We start from the raw sequence: 20,615 nt of genomic DNA, 5'->3' as shown, positions 1-20,615 counted from the left end.
TGATTATCTATGAGATTACAGTTGGTTTTGAGTTTCTTGTCCCCGCCTTCCACTCTTAGCTTTTCCAAAATTTTGGCAATAAAATATAAGACCCTTGTAATTGGGCAAGGACTAGCAGATGTTCGTCCGTGGGATGAAAAATAAATTACACAGTGGCAGAAAGGCTGAATGTATCCCCTCTGGGCCTACAAGGAGCTCAATAACGTAGGAGCTCCTGGATCCCAAAACAGCACCTACCAGATGTCTCTTCTTCCAGCAGAAAAATACCATAGCCGTGAGATGTTTGGAGGGCGGTAGCTGGACCCTCCAGGACCCTTTCAGCTGCAGGTGGCATGGCAGTGTGGCCACAAGACTCCCAGCCACCTGACAAGCGGCAAGCTCCTCTGCAAGGGTAGAAGTTCGTCTCCTCTTTGCCCCAAATGTGCTGAGGCTCCAGCCCCAAAAGCGGCTGTGCAATTTCAGATATCAGGGGCAGGAGTGCGTTGTTTTGGTAGATGTCCCCAGCCAAAACACCTCATCTTTTCCAGGAAAATGTGTTGCAATGTGGCGATGACACCCACCAGGGGGCAGCAGACTCTCATGAAAAGCAACTTTCCTTCAAAGGAAGGAATGGACTGAACCCTCAGAGCCCCTTGTGGGTCTCAGACATCCTGCAGAGGATTCAGGTGGTTGAGGAAACATGGGTCAGAGTATAATAATACTTTTTTTTTTCAGAGTATAATAATTCTTCATATCTGTTAGGGCTTCATGAATGTCAAACTTTCCCATACATCACTTTCTCGGAACCATACAGCAGTCCGGAGGCCACGAAGCTTTAACATCTCTATGTGACAGATGAGAAAACAAAGCTCAGAAAGTTAAGTTTAGATGACCGGTCCAAGATCAGAGAGCTGGTACTTTATCAGATCGGGGACTTGGGGGCGGACCACCCGACTCCACGTTCAGTACTGTTTCTCTCACGTCTACCTACAGTCATCACTGTGGTGATTTCTCCATTGCTCACCACACATGCATTTCCTCCCTTAATCTCCACAACAAACAAGGCATGCTGTCTAACTGGGACAAGGAAAGTGAGATGGAGGAAATGAAGGGACTCACGCAATTAACAAAGAGGGAGGCTAGGGTTTGAACTTGGGTTTGGCTGACGCACTAACACCTACCGCTTCCCTCCGGCCACCTATAGTCCACAACCATTTGTTGAGCAGCAGCGTGGTAAGTGCAATTCTATGCTAGTCACTGGTGATGCAAGGTCCTGGCCCTCAAGCAGCATCCCATCTAGGAATACCTAAGATGAAGGTGCAAATACCTGGTTCCACAGGAAACCCACCAAAGTGAGTACTACTACGCCCATTTTACAGTTGAGGCATCAGGGCCTGGAGAGAGTAATGAGTTTGCCTGAGGCTACAAGAGTAGGCAACGGATCAGGGATTTGCGCTCTGACCATTTGCTACGCCTGCAACTTTCTTATACCTCTCAGCACCGAATTTTCTGAGCCAAAATATCAGAAATAGGAAATGTCCCAAAACATGTAGGAAATTCAGTTGCATCCCTTCTGATCTCTGTGGCTCAGGCAGCAGCCCAGATTCCTGCCAGGCAAGGCCCTTCTCACCCACAGAGCCCCTTCCCCTTCCCATCACCAAGTCAGGCTTTTCTCCTTCCGAGATGGACGAGAAAAATAAAGGCAGAATTTTTGCATAGGGAGGATCCTTGATGAATAGCTGCTGTGGAGAATCAAATGGGCTTCTCCATGACTCTCTCCTGTCAGCATTCCTAGCATCAAGAGGCACAGAGGAAGGGCAGCACCTGGCATCAGATTATGGGGCCAAGGGCATACAGGTGTTTTCTTACGTGTGCCTGGGAGTTCCCTTACCCAAGTAGGGCCCACTCTCTAGGTATCCCTTTTGTTCTTCCAGCAGATGCCAGTCATCAGTCTGCTGGGAAACTCCCCCATCCTCATGGCTGCCTTTTCCTACTGAGTATACCTGGAGAGTCTCTATGTATGTCCCCTCAAGGCTCTCACTAGAATATGTCCCCTGGCGTACTGCCCCCTAAAGCAAGCTCATATGCCTGCTACAAGAACAAAGGTGTAGTGTTTGAAAAGAATCTTGGATTTGAAAATCTGAGTTTAAAGACATGGATATAAAACTGAGTTTTAGCGCTCGCTAATGGAGGACGAGGACAAATCCCATGATTTCTCTAGGCTGGGCATCATTTTTCTGTCCTTACCATAGGAATGATGGCTTTAGGGGTACAATGACATTAAACAAATTAATATATAATAGAAGGCACTTTGCAAACTGTTAGTTGTTGCACAAACATTAGCTTGGCTTACTGCTTAATATAAAGAAGGAAAGAGAAAGATTTAAAGTGTAAATAAAGTACAAATATTCGGGAAATCACCAAGGATGCACTCCTGACATCAAAAGAAATAATAATGCAGCTAAATTGAGCCTGTACCCTCACATTCTTCCTCTCTCTTCCATTGAAGTTGACCTATCATTCCCCCTGTGTCCCTTCCCACCCTAAGTATTTGCAAACAATGCAACTGATACATAGTAATTCATGGGTTAAAGTGAACTTAAGGATAATTAGGAAATATCTTGAATGGAGTGAAAATAAAAAGCTAGCTTCTCAGAATTTGCAGGTTGCAGCTAAGGTAATGCTTAGAGGGAAATTTAAAGCATTTAAAACATATTAGAAAAGGGGTGCCTGAGTGGCTCAGTCAGTCAAGCAACCGACCTCGGCTCAGGTCATGATCTCACAGTTTGTGAGTTCGAGTCCTGCATCCGCTCTGTGCTGACAGCTCAGAGCCTGGAGCCTGCTTCGGATTCTGTTTCCCTCTCTCTCTGCCCATCCCCAGCTCACACTCTGTCTCTCTCTTTCAAAATAAACATTAAAAAAAAAAAAAAAAAAGGCTGCTCTTTAAAAAAGAAAGAAAAAAAGAAAATAGGAGTCTCAAATCAATTATCTAAGCTTCCACCTTACAAAACTAGTAAATAAAGAGAATATTGAAACCCAAAGCAAGAATGAAGTAGCAAAAATAAGAACAGAATCTAAAGAGACTGAAAATAGACAAATAGAAAAAAATTGATAAACAAAAGCTGATTCTTTGAGAACATCAACAAAATCGAAAAATGGCTAGCCACACTGATCAAGATAGATGAAAAGGACCATTGTCAAAAATGAAAGAGGAAATGTCATTACAGCACTACAACATTAAAAGGATAATAAGGAAATACTCTGAATAATTTTATGCCCATAAATTCAACAACTTAGATGAAATGGACCAATTCCTTGAAAAACATAAACTACTTACACTTACTCAATAAAAAAATAATGGATGGCCTGAATAATCCTATTTCTAGTAAAGAAATTGAATTTTTAGTTTAAAAGCTTCTGTCAAAGCACTCTCTGGGATCAAATAGTTTTACTGATTGATGACACCGAACATTTAAGGAAAAAAATAATGCCAATTCTACACAAGCTCTTTAAGAGAAAATAAGAAAATGGAACAATTGCCAACTCATTTTGTGGGTCTCCAATACCCAAATCACACAAAGATGGTAAGTACAAAAAAAGAAAGCTACAGATCAGTATTTCTTATAAATGTATACATAAAAATTCTCCAAAAATTTTAGAAGGGGAATAATACATCATGACCAAGCGAGGTTTATCCCAGGAGTGTGGGGCTGGTTCAACATTCAAAAATCTATCCACATAGTTCACCATATCAACAGATTAAAAAAGAAAAATATAATCAGAAAAGTCATTGGACAAAACTCAACATTCATTCTGATAAAACCTCTCAGCAGAGTAGGAATAGAATGGGACTTTCATTTTTTTTTTTAATTTTTTGTAATGTTTATTTATTTTGAGAGAGAGAGACAGAGAGACAGAGCATGAGTGGGGAGGGACAGAGAGAGAGAGGGAGACACAGAAGCTGAAGCAGGCTTTAAGCTCTGCACTGTCAGCACAGAGCCTGATCTGGGGTTGGAACTTATGGACTGTGAGATCATGACCCAAGCCGAAGTTGGTCGCTCAACTGACTGAGCCACCCAGGTGCCCCAGAATGGAATTTTCTTTCTTTTTTTTTTTTAATTTTTTTTAACATTTATTTATTATTGAGAGACAGAGAGAGACAGAGCATGAGCATGGGAGGGGCAGAGAGAAGGGGAAACACAGAATCCGAAGCAGGCTCCAGGCTCTGAGCTGTCAGCACAGAGCCCAATGCGGGGCTCCAACTCACAAACCATGAGACCATGACCTGAACCGAAGTCAGATGCCAAACCGACTGAGCTACCCAGGCGCCCCAGAATGGAACTTTCTTAACCAGCTAAAGGGCATTCACAAAAAATCCTACACCTAGTGTCATACTTAATCATACTGAAGGTGAATGCTGTCTCCTTAAGATCAGGAGAGTATGACAGGGATGACCACTCTCAACACTCCTATTCAGTGCTCTATCAGAAGTCCTTGTTTCTACAATAGGGCAAGTAAAAGAAATAAAAGTCATACAGATTAGAAAGATGAAAATACAAGTCCTTCTATTCACAGATGACACGATCATCTACATAGAAATTCCACACAATCTACTAAAATACTCCTAGAGCTGGTAAATGAGTTTAGCTAAGTCCCAGGTTACACAATCAATATGCTTCCATATATCAGCAATGAACACTTAAACATTAAAATTTTTTTAAATACCATTTCCGATAACAGAATACGTGGATACAAGTCTAACAAAATGTGTGCCATCCCCATATCCTGAAAACAATAAAAGACAAGGGGTATCAAGTAAGACCCGGTATACATGAAGACACAAGAGGTATACAGTGTTCATGAGTTGGAAGACAACATTCTTAAGATGTTAATTCTTCTCACATTGATCTACGGAGTCAACACAATCCCACGCAAAGGATCTATGTCCAGGATACGTTAAAAAAAAACAAACTCTTAAAACTCAGCAATAAAAAACCAAACAACCCAATTAAAAATTGGGCCAGGCCTTGAACAGACATTTCGCTAAAAATATGTGGGTGTCAAGTAATCACACAAAAAGATCCTCAACAAGTAAATGCATATTAAAATCACAATGACATGCTACTAGAGACTTACTAGAATTAAAATTGAAAAAAGAAAAAAACACATTGCTGGTGGGAATGCAAAATAGTACAGCCACTTTGGAAAGCAATTTGGTAGTTTCTGAAATACATATTTTTCATATAAAGCAACAATCCTCTTCTTAGTATTCAACCAAGAGGAATGAAAAGCTATGTCTACGGAGGCTAACTCTTAACAATCCAAACTGAGAACAACCCTGATGTTCTGTAGCGAGTGGATCGGCAAACTGTGGCACATCATATGATCATATACAACTTGGTAATAAAAAGAAATGAATAATTAGTACACACTACAGCATGATGAATCCCCAGCACACTGTGTTAAATGAAAGAAGTCAGACATGAAAGGACACATACTGTACGAGCCCATTTGTATGACATTCTGGAAAAGGCAAAACTATAGTGACTTGCAACTAGTCACAATCAGTAGTTGTGGGGGGGGGAGGGGGGAGGAGTTTAGCAGAAGGGTTATCTACAGATGGGCAAAGGAAGGAAAGGGGAGGCAGTGATGGGGCACGCTCTGTATTTTTATTGTGGTGGGGATTGCATGACTCTATGCATTTAACAAAACTCTTAAAACCGCACACTAAAATAATTAATTTTACTCTATACAATTATAAAATAATTTTTAATTACATTATCAACCTAGTGTTTAACAGACAAATTTTTTGTCATTCTTTTTTCTGCTTGAACTTGTATTTCCATTACTTCTCCCACAGGATTTTGCCCCTAATAGAATATTTTTATAGTTGAAAGTCTTACTCATCACCATTTCATACTTCTCACACCAAATATGTAACTTAAATTTAATTCTTTAAAAAAATTTCTTGGGGTGCCTGGGTGGCTCAGTCAGTTAAGCATCCAGCTTCGACTCAGGTCATGATCTCATGGTTCATGAGTTCAAGCCCCACATCAGGTTCTCTAATGTCAGCACAAGAGCCTGCTTCAGATCTTCTGTCCCTCTCTCTTTGGCCCTCCCCTGCTGGTTCTCTTTCTCTCTCTCTCTCTAAAAAATAAGTCAGTATACTTAAAAAAAATTTCTTGTGACCCTAAGTAAGGCTAAATGGTAAAAATATTTCTCAAGTGAACTGTCACTGTATTATTATTTAGTACACAATTGATCAAAACATTAAACATAAAAACATTTACGTAAACATAAAAACATTCACATAAAAAGTAAAATGTCATTAGAAATGCATTTCTTTTTTTTTTAAGTTTATTTCAGCAATCTCTATGCCCAAAGTGGGGCTCGAACTCACAACCCTGAGATCAAGAGTCACATGCTCTTTTGACTGAGCCAGCCAGGCGCTTGCCCCCAAATAAAAAGAAATGCATGTCTTAAGAACTAGTCTTAATTTTCCAATTAATTCATGTGCCCATTGCCAGAAAGATAGAATTTTGGAACAATTCTGTTGTGTTTTTCATTGCAATAGTAGTAAGCACTAAGAAACTTGTCTGTAGGAGGGGTGGCTAGAAGTAGGAATTTTGTTATTAGGAATGTTACTTCTTCCAACTACTCCTGAGTTACATGCCAAGGATCACAGTGGTATTCTTCCAAAGCATGTTTTAAGTTTATTTATTTATTTTTGATAGAGAGACAGAGATAGCAAATGGGGGAGGGCCAGAGAGAGAGAATTCCAAGCTGGCTCTGCACTGTCAGTACAGAGCCTGATGCGGGGCTCAATCTCACAAACCGTGAGATCACAACCTGAGCCAAAACCAAGAGTCAGAGACTCAGCCGACTGAGCCACCCAGGCACCCCATCTTCCAAAGCATTTTTAATGAGCAATAGGTGACAGACAACTCAAACTTTTTCTTCAAAGTAGTTGAAAGTGATGAATTAGAAAGCTGCCATCTTGCAATACCATTTGTTTTTTTTTTTCTGAAAAGTATAGCAAAAATGCTTTTCCAAGACTTGTCAAGTGACTAACAAGTATACCTTTTACTCAGTCACTTAGAACCACCTGTTTAAACCAATATACTAAAAAAGGTTTAGGAAAAATGGAACTCGTGATAATCTGAATATATTTTTACCCATGCAATAGTTTCTGATAAAAGAATTTAATATCATTGTGTTTCTTTTATGTTTATGCTAAAACTTTGGACCCTAGATGAGCTCATTCTATTTATGGGAAATAACAGCCAAATCAATATTAGAGTGATATAAACCTGTATAATTAATTATCCCTGGTTTTAAAAGTTATAAAACAACAGGGCACCTGGCTGGCTCAGTTTGAAGAGCATGTGACTCCTGACCTCAGGGTTGTGATTTCAAGCCCCACGTTGAGTATAGATATTACTTTAATAAATATGTAAAAACTTGTTTAAAATTTTTAAAAATGAAAGTTGGAGAACAAGATGATTAATCAATGTGTGTTTCTGTTTCCTTACTTTGTAATAGCAGAAAGTAATGAGTAGCGAAAATTGTAAGTTTTTTACGAAGCAAGAAGTATGATCAAAATAATAATATTCTTTCAGTGTGTGCGTGTGTTCTCAAACTCTGGGGTTCAGGTTTTGGGAAAAAATAAATAAAATTCCACATTTAAAAAGCAGAAATAATTTATTAAACATTGTAATCAAACTTTTCCTATCCAGTGACAGAGAAAGATATATACTACTAAAGAAAACAAACTAATCAGTTCATCATATAACTTTGCATTTTTATTAGTAGGTAACAGAAAATATTAAATATTTAATAAGATGAAGTAAGATAAGCAATAGATTTAATCAATCCATGATTTGATTTGATTTGATTTGATAATATGCATTTAAGTCTTTTATTGACCCAGAGCAATTGAAAATAAATCACACATGTTTTATCCATATATTTGTTAAATATATCTTGAATAACTTGGTAATCTCAACAAAGATGAAAAGAATCAGCATCACTAATTGGTTCCACTAGTTAAATGTGCGTTTTTTGTAGCTAATGAGGCACCCTAGAATGAGTGTGAGAATGGTTGAAAGGAACTGCTTATGTTAAACCTTCGAAAATAGCCATTTTAGCATTCAGGATTTCTTTCATGCTCTCTTTGCTTCTTTCTTCTGGAATTTTCCTCCAAGAGGGATTCATTAGTCTGGGGACAGAAGAAGCAAGATCGATGATTAAAGTAATGTTGCCTTCACTCCAACTTCCTCACTGTGCAATATATTAGGATTCAAAACATCACCAAATGGGCCAAAAATACCCTTGTCTAACACTGTGTTTTACCTTTAAGAGAAATGTGTTTAAGATACAAAACCAGAAGGCAGGTTTATGGTTCTTTGATTAATCATTAAAGGAGCTCCCTGGAACTGATGTTTCAAAGAATCCCTTTATTTGGTGCCTCTGAGGTTACATCACAGGGAGATTTGAAAGAGCAAGGAGTCACTGTTTGCCTGTGGAAAGCATGGAAGGTGATTGTGGGAGAGGAGAAACAGCTTGAAGCTGCTGGGAGAATGGTTCAATCACCTGCTTTTTAGCAGGGAAGCCAGGAAAAATACATATGGAAGTTAAGGATCTGGAACTGGATTCCTTTCCCATTCCATTGGAGCTCTTGGAAAGCGCTCCTTAATCCTCAGTTTGTACATGCTTTAAGATATTGCTCAGAAAATGCATCCAGGCTCTGTTAAAAGTGGTTTCAGAACAAAAAGCAGTCAGCCGGTCATCCCCTCAAAGCCTCCATTCCTGTTTCCCCCACTTGGCTGTGCCCAGAGGTCTGTTCCTGCTCTCAATACACCTGGGGTTCCCATCCTGCCCAATTCAAGAAGTTTGTAGGGATACAAACTCCTGGTCATCAACTGCAACAGCCCGGTGATGACCCCATGTCTTTCAAGGCTCAGTTAAGACCCCGGTCATCTATCCTTCCTTCGTATATGGAAGTGTATCCTTCCTGTACTCCATATACACTTTTACTATAATATTTGTAACACTGTATTGATTTTGTTTACATATCTGTTCCCCTTATTCCTTTATCCTTATTCCCTAAACTTAGTTCCTAAAATATTGTAGAAACAAAATAAATACCCATCGAATGAATGAACCTGAGGCTCATTTGCTGGTTCTCCATTAATGACAGTCTCTTGTTCCAGCCCTGTCCAACCTGAGTATGACTCAGGCCTGACATAATGTAACCAAAATGTGGCCATAGTATATAACCTGGCTGCAAAGCTCATTCAACCTGTCAGGATGTTGTTTGCTAGCTAAGCTACTGATAACTCTTCTCAGCCCTGACTGCACATTAGAATCACCTGGAGAGCTTTTTTAAGAAATGCTGATGCTTATAAATAAACATTAAAAAAAATATTTTTTAAGAGGCGCCTGAGTGGCTCAGTCGCTTAAGCATCTGACTTCAGCTCAGGTCATGATCTCGTGGTTCATGAATTTGAGCCCCACGTTGGGCTCTGTGCTGACAGCTCAGAGCCTGGAGCCTGCTTCTGATTCTGTGTCTCCCTCTCTCTCTCCCCCTCCCCTGCTCGCTCTCTCTCTCTCTCTCTCAAAAATAAATAAATATTTTTTTAAATTTTAAACGCTGATGCCTAGGTCTCAACCAAGACGGCTAAATCAGAAGCTCTTGACAGTGGGGCCTGGGCATAGGCATTTTTAATGCTTCCCAGATTATTTTCATAGGCAACCAAGTTTGAGAACTGCTATCTTAGCAGACAGGAGTGCTGGGTTGACACTACCTTCAGATGTGAAGAATTCTCAGTTTAACCCCAAATTCATTTCCTAATCTTCCCTCCAGGTGTGGGCTCCCAAGCCTTTTCCTGCAAGCCACGTGCCCATTCATCTGGAAGTCAGCCCAGCATTCAAGCCCACCCAAGATTCCATATGTCTAAATATTTAAAAGTTATAAATCAAGCTAAAAACTAATAAATATAGCATGTCCTAGCCTCCTTTCTTGACAAATAAGACATTTGTAGCATCAAAATTGAAAAATGTGCTCAAAGCTCTGGTTTTTAATGACTAAAAGTTGGCAAAACATCACAGACAACTGATGGTACATGTCTGGCTGCATATCTTGATGAACCGATCACATTCAGGTGGATAATACAGTAAAGACACCTCATCATTATTTATCATAAATTTAATCCATAAAAATCCATATTTCTTGTCCTTCATTTCAACAAATAGTTAATTATATAGCTATAATCAAAATTGTTCACGGTGATGCCAAATTTGGCTATTTCGATTTAGGGAAACATCCTGCTAAGGTAGTAACCATCGAAATCACCAGTGAAATTCTTTTTTTTTTTTTTAATTTTTTTTTTAATGTTTATTTTTGAGACAGAGAGAGACAGAGCATGAATGGGGGAGGGGCAGAGAGAGAGGGAGACACAGAATCGGAAGCAGGCTCCAGGCTCTGAGCCATCAGCCCAGAGCCTGACGCGGGGCTCGAACTCACGAACCGTGAGATCGTGACCTGAGCTGAAGTCGGACGCTCAACCGACTGAGCCACCCAGGCGCCCCCCCAGTGAAATTCTTAAGGCAATACTTGGCTTGGAAACAAACCATGGATTTCACATACCAAGCTGAAAATTGTAATGAGGTCACATGTAGTAAATTAGTGTTGTCATATATGGTAAATTAGCTGGAAACACAAAATATTTTAATTATATAACTTGCTATCACTTATATAGTGACTTTTAGTTTCCCTTAAAACAATATCTGGATCTATGCACTATTTCATAAATTCATCGTCTTGAAAATTTTTCTGGAATGGTTTATCAATAAAGAAAACTGAGAAAAGAGAAATATTTTGATATCTTTGTTCAAATTTGCCTCTAAACAAGATGATACATTAGTATAGAGTGGCCAGAAAACAGTCTATAGAAACCAGGTTTCAGATTATACATATGCAAATCTTCATAGTCATGCAAACATTTTTGTTCCATTATTCAAATTTCCTTGTATTTTACTGGAATTATACTTTTGTTGGATATTTATCACACAGTTTTTTTTTTTTCTATTTCACCATAAAAATTTTCTCTAAATTTTTAAATACGTCTTTAGAATCCCTTTCAAAGTGAAATAACCACTTAAAAGAGTTCAGGGATTTGGTCATTTTGTTTCCGTTTTTGTAAACCTTTGCTAACATCATTTACAGTAAGCAACAAAGATCAAGATTTGCTCTTTATTTGAGGATTTCTGGTTTTTTTCTTAGCTGTACTAATATTTCATGACTTGCCAAAATTAAATCTAATTGCTTTAACAGCATTTCATTGCAATTCCCATGCTCTAGCTGAGGGTTTGTAAAATCAGATTTGGTATGTTTTTCATCAAGACGTCCCACCTTCAGGCAGTAATAATACAATATATTTAAAACAATGCATATAATCTTTGGGTTGTTCCAAAGATTATAGCATATAGCTATATGCTATATAGCATATAGCTTCACCATGACTGAAGCTATATGTGTCCTTGTTAAAATTAAAACTACTGTTTACAAAATGCACCTGTATTTTCAGCTAAATTTCTGAATTGTACACCTTTTTATTTTTTTTAATGTTTATTTTATATTTGAAAGAGAGAGAGACAGAGACAGAGACAGAGACAGAGACAGAGACAGAGTGAGAGCAGGGGTGGGGCAGAGAGAGGGAGACACAGAATCCACAGCAGGCTCCGGGCTCTGAGCTGTCAACACAGAGCTCGACTCAGGGCTTGAACTCATGAGCCGTGAGATCATAACCTGAGCTGATGTTGGACCCTTAACCGACTGAGCCACCCAGGCACCCTGAAAAACTATATAAAATTTTAAATAATGGTAACATTTTAATTTGATTTTCTGAAAAAGTAATTTGATTCTATTTAGCATATTTATAAAAATAAAGCATCCTTTAGATTTAAATTACAGGAAAGCATTGCAATTCTAGCATTCAAAGTCCGCTTGCTATGTAAAGAATGGGCCACCTGAAAACCCCACCTATTTCCAGCCTGATGCTCTCTACCCTTTGGAGAATATTCACTCTTCGGTATTGGTCAAGATAGTGTCATTGCACCAAGGATTTCCTTAGGCATTTCCGCCTGATGGCACCCGCCCAAGCAACACACACAGACTGACACCGGACAAGATAACAATGTGGAAGCTCCTCAAGCCAACTTAAATATATATATATATTTAGAAGCAGTATAGCAGAGGGGTTAATTGCTGGAAATCTGTAGCGATATAACCTGGGTTGACATTTCAGCTCTGACACTTACAAGCTGTGTGACCTGAAGTCAGGTTACTTATCCTTTCTGAAATTTCATATTCCCTTCTGTAGTATGGGAATAATAATACCTACATCACAGCATTCTCATAGGTCATATATGCAATGACATATGCAAAGTACCTGCCACACAGTAAACGCTACATAGCTATTCTTTTCATTATGTGTTTAGCATTTGGTTACATGTTTAGGAAGAACCTTATTTTACATTAATAAAAAGATAACTCCTTTCTTTAGCCTTAAGATATGATGTACATCAATGACAGGTAATTCCAAACCAAAGAATTTATTGGGGGAGCATATTAAAGCATTTTAAATTTGCACAATAAAGTCAATCATGTATACCTAGCAAATGTATTGGGCCAACTTGTCTCAGAATTAGAGCAACTGTAAAAGTCAGCATCGGAGCACCTGGGTGGCTCAGTTGATTGAGTGTCTGACTCTTGGTTTCAGTTCACGTCATGATCCCAGGGTCTTGGGATCAAGACCTGCCTTGGGCTTGTCACTGAGCATCGAGCCTGCTTAAGATTCTCTCTCTCTCTCTCTCTCTCTCTCTCTCTCTCCCTGTGTCCCTCTCTCCTATGCACACACACTCTCTCGCTCTCTAAAATAATAGTAATAATAAAGTCAGCATCAAGCAGCTGTTCATGCTAGACTCAGGGTTAAAAGTACCATGCAAATAGGGGCTCCTGGGTGGCTCAATTGGTTGGACATCTGACCGGACTTTGGCTCAGATCATGATCTTACGGTTCATGAGTTCAAGCCCCATGTTGGGCTCTGTGCTGGCAGCTCAGAGCCTGGAGCCTGCTTCGGATTCTGGGACTCCCTCTCAATCTCTGCCTCTCCCCTGCTCACACTCTGTCTCTCAAAAGATAAATATTAAAAAAAAAATTTTTTAAGTACCATGCAAATAAAATATTACATTTGCATGTATAGGAGCCTAAGTGTGATATTGTGATTTATAATAAGAACTATATATTTGCTCTTTGTCCCAGTTCCTGGCACAGAGATCTTAAAACCCTTGGAATTTCCTAAGTGGTAAGGGCAATAAAAGTGTGTTGATATTAATATAACAAACCCCTTTCAGTCACACCAGACTTTATGTTAATGAGGTGACTTTTAAAAAGCACCTAAAGGGGGCACTTGGATGGCTCAGTCAGTTGAGGGTCCAACCTGACTTCGGCTCAGGTCATGATCTCATGGTTCCTGGGTTCGAGCCCCATATTGGGCTCTGTGCTTACAGCTCAGAGCCTGGAGCCTGCTTCTGATTCTGTGTCTCCCTCTCTCTCTGCCCCTCCCCCACTCACACTCTATCTCTCTCTCAAAAATAAATACACATTAAAAAAAATAAAGATAAAATAAAAAATAAATAAAAAGCACCGAAGGGAACCAACCATGTGATTGGACCTTTCAGTCCCACCTCCTAACTTCTGGGGAGGAGAACAGGGGCTGGAGGTTGAGTTCAATCACCAATGGCTAATTGTTTCATCAACCTCACCTGTGTAATGAGGCCCCCCCCCCCATAAAAACTCAAAAGGACAGGATTCGGAGGGCTTCCGGGTTGGTGACCATGTGGTGGTTCTGGCATTCTTGCGAGGGTGTGAAAGCTCTGGGCCCCCTCCCACATACCTCGCCCTGTGCATCTCTTCCAACTGGCTGTTCCCAAGTTATATCCTTCTATAATAGGCCACAGCTCTAGGAAGTAAAATGCTTCTCTGGGTTCTATGAGCCACTCCAGGGAATTCATCAAACCCAAGGAGAGGTCATTGGAATCTATATCTATAGCCAGTAGGTCAGAAGCAGAGATGACAACCTGTCACAACCTGCAACTGGTGTCAAGTGGGAGAGGGGAATAGTCCGTAGGACTGAGCCCTTAACTTGTGGGATCTCCCACTATCTCCAGGTAGATAGGGTCAGAATTGAGTTGAATGGTAGAATACCCAACTGGCCTTGGAGAATTGGTGGTGTGGGTGAAAAAATCCACACATTGGAGTTGGGAACAGAATTATACTGGGGAAAGTGGCACCATATTTCTGATGTGGTCCACCAATGTCTGGATGCCCACTATGGACTGGCACTCAAGCTAGCCCAGATGCCGGACCCTTACCCCGCCCTTGTACCTGGTTTGTCTTATGGTCCCTACCATCTGCAGCCACTGTCCACAACCCTGTGGTTGGCATGGATTACGTCAGCATCCTCCAACAGTCCATGCCCTTCTGGGACCCATCACTAAACCACTGTTTCTAGTGCCTCCCATCTGGGTGTGGTGTGGTTGGTTGTTGGTTTTTCCAGACCCACTCTGAAACCACTGAGAACATATCCTTATGGCTCTGCCATATCAAAATACCTCAAACTTGCCTCCATGAAAAGGGAGCCTTGTTCCCTCAGCAAGCCATGTGTCCCAGAGCTGAGATCTGCCTCCACAAGGCACCAAATAGATTAGTCTCATCCATTCAGTGAAACAAAAACCAGTCAAACCAGTTGTTAGGCATCATGTGGGCCAAGTACAAATAAACTAGAAAACAGATGGTGAGCAGAAGAAAGGGAATCTGCACATTTGCGTAAGCCATGGGTCCTGGTCTATGCCTATCGTCTGTGAGAGGCCCCAGGGCAGGTTAAAGGTTGTGGGCAGTCTGACCAGTTTCCCCCCTCAAGGTTGTCATGGTTTTCAGCTGAAGAAGTCCTTCAATGGGGCACCTGGGTGGCTCAGTCAGTTACGCATCTGACTTCGGCTCAGATCATGATCTCGAGGTTCATGAGTTCAAGCCCTGCGTCGGGCTCTGTGCTGACAGCTCAGAGACTAGAGCTGCTTCAGATTCTGTGTCTCCCTTTTGCTCTCTGCCCCTCCCCTGCTCACACTCTGTCTCCCTCTCTCAAATAAATAAATAAATAAATAAATAAATAAATAAACAAACAAACAAACAAACAAACAAACATTTAAAGGAAAAAGAAGCCCTTCAAAATCATGAGAATGCTCATAGGGTAAGAAAAGATTCTCTCTGTGTGATCACGTAAGAAACAATGGTCAAGTTCTCCATTTTTGTCTGAGATTTAACTGTAAGGATATTTTTGTTTGATATTTTATGATGAAAGGATACTAGATTAAAAAAAACAACAACAAAAAGCATGTTTTCTGATATGCTAATATGCAAACCCTGAGCAGCCAGGAGCATTATCTCAGACAAACTTTCCCCCCACCTTTTAACTACTGAAAGGGAGTCCTAATTCCTATTGTCTTATCATCCATCAGTGGCCTTTGACCTTTGTCTCCTTTCTCCTTCTTTCTGCTTCTGCTACTTGGTACCAGACATCGCTCCTCCAAATGATAGATGTGGTTGATAAATTTTCATGTTGTTTCTTTGAAAAATAATTATGTTTCCCTTTAGTGTGTGTGTGTGTGTGTGTGTGTGTGTGTGTGTGTGAAGATTTGAGTACAACTTATCAATATTTCCCACTGAATGGCCATTCCTGTGTACTGATTTTTAATAGTTATCTTATTCCAAGAGTAAATACTATCCCTAGTCATAAAGTTACCTTACACTCAATTTATTCCTCCCATTTTTATATTACAGGATTTTGAACAAGTGACTAGTAATTTTCCTCCTTAAAAAAATTGAGTATCGGGGCACCTGGGTGGCTCAGTCGGTTAAGCGTCCAACTTCAGCTCAGGTCACGATCTCGCGGTCCGTGAGTTCGAGTCCTGCATCGGGCTCTGGGCTGATGTCTCAGAGCCTGGAGCCTGCTTCCGATTCTGTGTCTCCCTCTCTTTCTGCCCCTCCCCCATTCATGCTCTGTCTCTCTCTGTCTCAAAAATAAATAAACGTTAAAAAAGATTGAGTATTGTCTTGTAAATCTCTATATTCTAAACCTGCATCCAAATACCCACAATGAACATTATATATATTCCCTCTCTCATTTTTGAGTGTCTCTTTCATAAAGAAAATCTTGCCAGAAATACAAAGTAATATGACCACAATGTTTAAATCTACTGATTTTGAACTAGCATGAAATTCAAGCAGACTGTGCAGATTGGGCCTCAATCTTCTCATACTTACAGTGGTCAGATTCATTACAATTTAGAGATAGTCTCTAAGGTCCTTTCCCAATCAAACTTTCATTTCTTCTTAGTCACTCTCACTGGACAAAGGCAGCAGGAATCTGCCTACCAGTGGGAAGAACTGGAGACCACAGAGGTCACTGAACTAAGTGAGGGAAATAGAAACGTAGCAGAAAGGAAGCTGTCTGGCCCAGGGTGATAACCAGCTAGAGAAAGGAGCTGACCTCTGTCTGTCCACTCTTCACAGCCAGAAATACCACCACGTGTGTACAAACCACACACACACACACACACACACACACACACACACACACACACCCTAAGTACCCACACAGAGTTGGCTGTGACCCTTCCCCCTTAGTTTCCATTCTCGAGCCTGGATTTGGAACTTGCTGAATGAATAAGAAAACAGAAATGGGCTTTGTATGGGGGTCCCACAGGATCTCACCAGATGTCTTTTTTAGACCCAGACCGGTTTTCCGCTGTGTGTGGGGTGGGAGAGCTGGGTGGCACCTAGGGATGGAGGCCTCAAAGAGGAAGGGACTAAGGACGACAGAAACCAAGGAGGGGGAGTCAAGGTGGGGAGGACAGCACAGGGCGGAGAGCCAGCGATTACACCCAGGACCCCAGGGGCAGGAAGATCTGCTGGGTTTTGCTCTGGACTGGAGCGCCCTTTACCTAAACTCAGAGAGCCACCCTGAACCCAAAGGGAAGTCACTGCCTGGACCGGCCGAAGCTGACCGTGGCTGTGTAGGTGAGTAAGGGCTCTGTGTGCAGGGATAGAAGGAGCTAGTTGAGCCCCAGCCCGGCAGCCACAGCCACAGACATCCCACAAATGACCGTTTCAATGAGAGCTTTTTAACACTTGGGCTCTCAAACCTTAAGAAATCCTCCACCCTGCAATTTCTAAAAGTAGATCTCATTCGGGCATTTTATAGAAGGTCAAGAAGCTCTGCCACCTACATCAGAGACATTCAGCTTTTCTTCTCTCCTCTTCCTTTTGAAATGATATCCAAACCCCAGTGGTTTCATCGCCTGGGAGAAGGCTCTGCCACACGCAACATCTGTAAGCAGTTAATTTTCCAAATGGGAGACGGTCACCACAGATGCAGACCTTTTAAAAATAAACACCAGAAAACTATGACTCTGGCAAAAATGAAAGCCCAGAATCCTTGTGAGTGGGTGGGAGGTAGCCGAAGCCAGGACAGGATTCAGTCTGTGTAGATCAAAGCCACATCCTAGCCTGCCTGGCTGCACAAAAGCAGAAGAATTGGAAGGAGAGAACCACAGGGCAGAGAGGGAGCTTTGGGGGGGTATTCGGCCCTTGTGCAGATCAGGAAATTAAAGCCTGAGGCAGGAGGCAAGTGCTTATCTGTGTCAGGACTGGAACCCAGGCCAGGAGCTTTCTCTCTATTATAAGCCTCATTTAAAAAGAATTTTTTTTTTTAGCGTTTATTTATTATTGAGAGACAGAGAGAGACAGAGCCTGAGCATGGGCGGGGCATAGAGAGGAGGAGACACAGAATTCGAAGGAGGGTCCAGGCTCTGAGCTATCAGCACAGAGCCCAATGCAGGGCTCGAACTCACAACCCGTGAGATCATGGCCTGAGCCAAAGTCAGACGGTTCACCGACTGAGCCACCCAGGCGCCCCTATAAGCCTCATTTTTATCTGAATATTTCAGCGTTTTCTTTTTTTGGGAAAATAAAAGGTCTCGAACTTTGAACAACTGCCTTTAACCCCTACTTGGGGCCCATGTGAGATGTTGGAAAACTCTCGTTCTGGACTCCTAAGAGTGGGTGTTTTTGAATCTGGTGGTACCAAGATAAAAAAAAAAAAAAAAAGCCAGGTTGTTGTGACCAGTAACTGGTCAGGAGGAATTTGGGGCAGGGCAGGCTGGAGATCCAACTGTACGCACATCCTACCCCTCATCTTCCCCAACAGGAACATCATGCCCCTGGCCAAAGTAAAAGGCGGCACAGAGTAGATTCCCAACACGGAGATTGGCACAGGCGAGGCACCAGGACATCGCAGTTGTTTACGACTGGAGTTGAATGTAGGAAGTTTGAGAGACAAATGGCGCATTGAAAGAGATGTATTTGCTCCAGCCCCAGTAACGGCCGGCACAGTGCTAACTTGTCACGCTTTATCAGTGGCTAAAGCCATATTACTAGTTTATCCATCCATCTTGTCCCTACAGGATGGTTTTCGGCAGCGATGTTTCAAAAGATAAAAATTGAGTTCAAAAGAAAAAGTGGAGGGAATAGGTAAAAGAAAAGGATAGAAGGAAAGAATCATGGGCAGTGGTGGCCCTGGGAGAAGAGTTCCCCACCAGGGGAAAAAATCAGAAGCCACTGAAGTGGGGACAGTGGAGGGGTGGCCAGACATGGTGGCCACCAGGAGGCGCTGCTGCCCCATCAAAGGCAGAGGGGTGGGTGAGAGCCGGCAGAGACTCTAAGGGGAGGTTTTTCAGAACCTAAAGTGGGCTTCACTCCCTCTCCAACTCCACTCTAACCCCCAGATCCTTCCTTAAGGATTTGAGTCTCCCCTCTTGGTCCCCTGAGAGTTGTCTCAGAGGATTCGGGAGGGACCCCTCCCTGTGAGCATTTCCAGGTGAACAATAGCCTGGCCAGGTGGCCATGGGACTGATGGAAGAAGCACTTGGGAGTGAAGAGACCTCCCGGATTTGCACCCCAATTTTGTTCCCCATATTTGAGGCCAGGCTCCCATACGAGGGGAGATCAGGAAGGCACCCCTGCCCACAGCTGCTGACGGGCTTAGCACAGGCGGAAGACCTGGCTGGCAGCTGAGATCCTCCTTGCATGCTCTGGACCTCTGTTCTCCCAGCATATCCAGGAAGGAAGTGCTCACCTGGGCTCTGCTTGTCAAACAGCAAGTTCAGAGAAGACTGAAAGAAGCCAGAGTGTCAGGCATTCACCTACAGTAAACCCTGGCAGAGAGGCTGAAGGGACACCCTGTGGCCGGCAGTGGCTGGATTCACTACGGAGCACAGAATCAAGCCTGGGCGTTGCATGGCCCTAGGGCCATTCGCAGCAACCCCTGTTCCCCTCTGTCTGAGGCCCAACACCTGTTGTCTAGAATCAGCACTTACTTGCCTCTGGGCAGACACCCTGACGAATTCTATAGCCCCCCTTGGCTTCTCCATTTTCAGTTCTGCTCCTTAAACACCAAAAACTTCCATCACTACAACCTTCCTCGAGTTACCTTTTCCAGGATTATGGCTTAGTAGATATTAGTTACAGCTCAGGCCCAACAATGTCTCTCAAGAAGATTTTAGGGAGACCTGTGTCTTCCAAGCCTAAATCGCATCCGAGAATGCTTTCTCCCCAAACTCGGACAATCTTTCAATTTATTGGTCTGCTCTTGCTATTGTAGGGACATGTGAAACGCAGACTTAAGGAACTGAGTGTGTTGAGACCCTGAGCTGCTCGTCCCAGCCTTGGAGGACAACTCTAGTGAGGGCACTAAGCCATGCAAGTCAAGCTCAGGTATGATTCTTGAAGGTGACAGCAGAGGGTCTGGCCCTACTGAGACGAGAGAAGACACCAGCAGAGTCCAGGCACCGGTGGGACCCCGGGCTGTCCATCCCCAGCAGGACCCTGCCCAGCAGGCTGCTGAGCCCCAAGCACAAGGAAGAGGGGGCAGGGTCTAGAACACTAGACAAGAGTCTGATCATATTGTGGATTTGGGAGTCTGCTGCTGACGCCACTGGGGGATGGGGATGCCTAGGAAATTCTGGAAGCTGCGGGCTGCCCGGCTGACTCTGACACACCCAATCCTCATTTGGATTTGAGCAAAGGAGACTAAGAGCAGGAGGAAGGCACCCAGGAGCCTGCAAGTCGTGCCTAAGCCTCCGGATCCCACATCTGAAGAACACCACTTACTATCAGCTTTGAGCAGTGGTAGCACCGTCGTCTCTGAGGTTTAACCGAGGCACGATTATTACTGATTGAAACCATGAGACCAAATTCCAGCCCTCTCATCCCTCCAGTGGCAGGCTGAGGCTCCACATCCATTTCCTGCCTTGGTCAGAATTGGCTACAGAATGGGCCATGCCTGCCGGTGGCTCCTGCCGGGAGAGGCTGAGGAGGATAAAGGCAGAGAAAGAAAGGGATGCCAAGGGGAACAGAGCAAGGACTTGAGGAGCCCATCCAGGCCCTCCTAGAACCCGAGGCGAGGGAGGCCTAGGAGCTCACTGGCATAAGCCCACCTTGTGGCCGTGATGCTCTG

At 42.4% G+C, this 20,615-nt stretch overlaps 1 long non-coding RNA gene and 1 pseudogene across 1 annotated transcript in view; one reads left to right on the top strand and one right to left on the bottom strand.

Moving 5' to 3' along the window:
- Positions 1 to 7,564: 7,564 nt before the first annotated feature.
- Positions 7,565 to 20,615, bottom strand: part of LOC128311267 (uncharacterized) — an 86,310-nt gene continuing 73,259 nt past the window's right edge. The window contains exon 3 of the long non-coding RNA XR_008289498.1: positions 7,565 to 8,197. This is a non-coding gene — a long non-coding RNA (uncharacterized LOC128311267). The remainder of the gene's footprint in view (positions 8,198 to 20,615) is intronic.
- Positions 20,274 to 20,357, top strand: LOC128311391 (uncharacterized; annotated as a pseudogene).

Source organism: Acinonyx jubatus, chromosome A3 (genome assembly GCF_027475565.1).
Source record: "Acinonyx jubatus isolate Ajub_Pintada_27869175 chromosome A3, VMU_Ajub_asm_v1.0, whole genome shotgun sequence".
Lineage (NCBI taxonomy): Eukaryota > Metazoa > Chordata > Mammalia > Carnivora > Felidae > Acinonyx > Acinonyx jubatus.
Note: the sequence above shows the minus strand (reverse complement) of the source record. Positions and strands in the feature narration are given on the sequence as shown.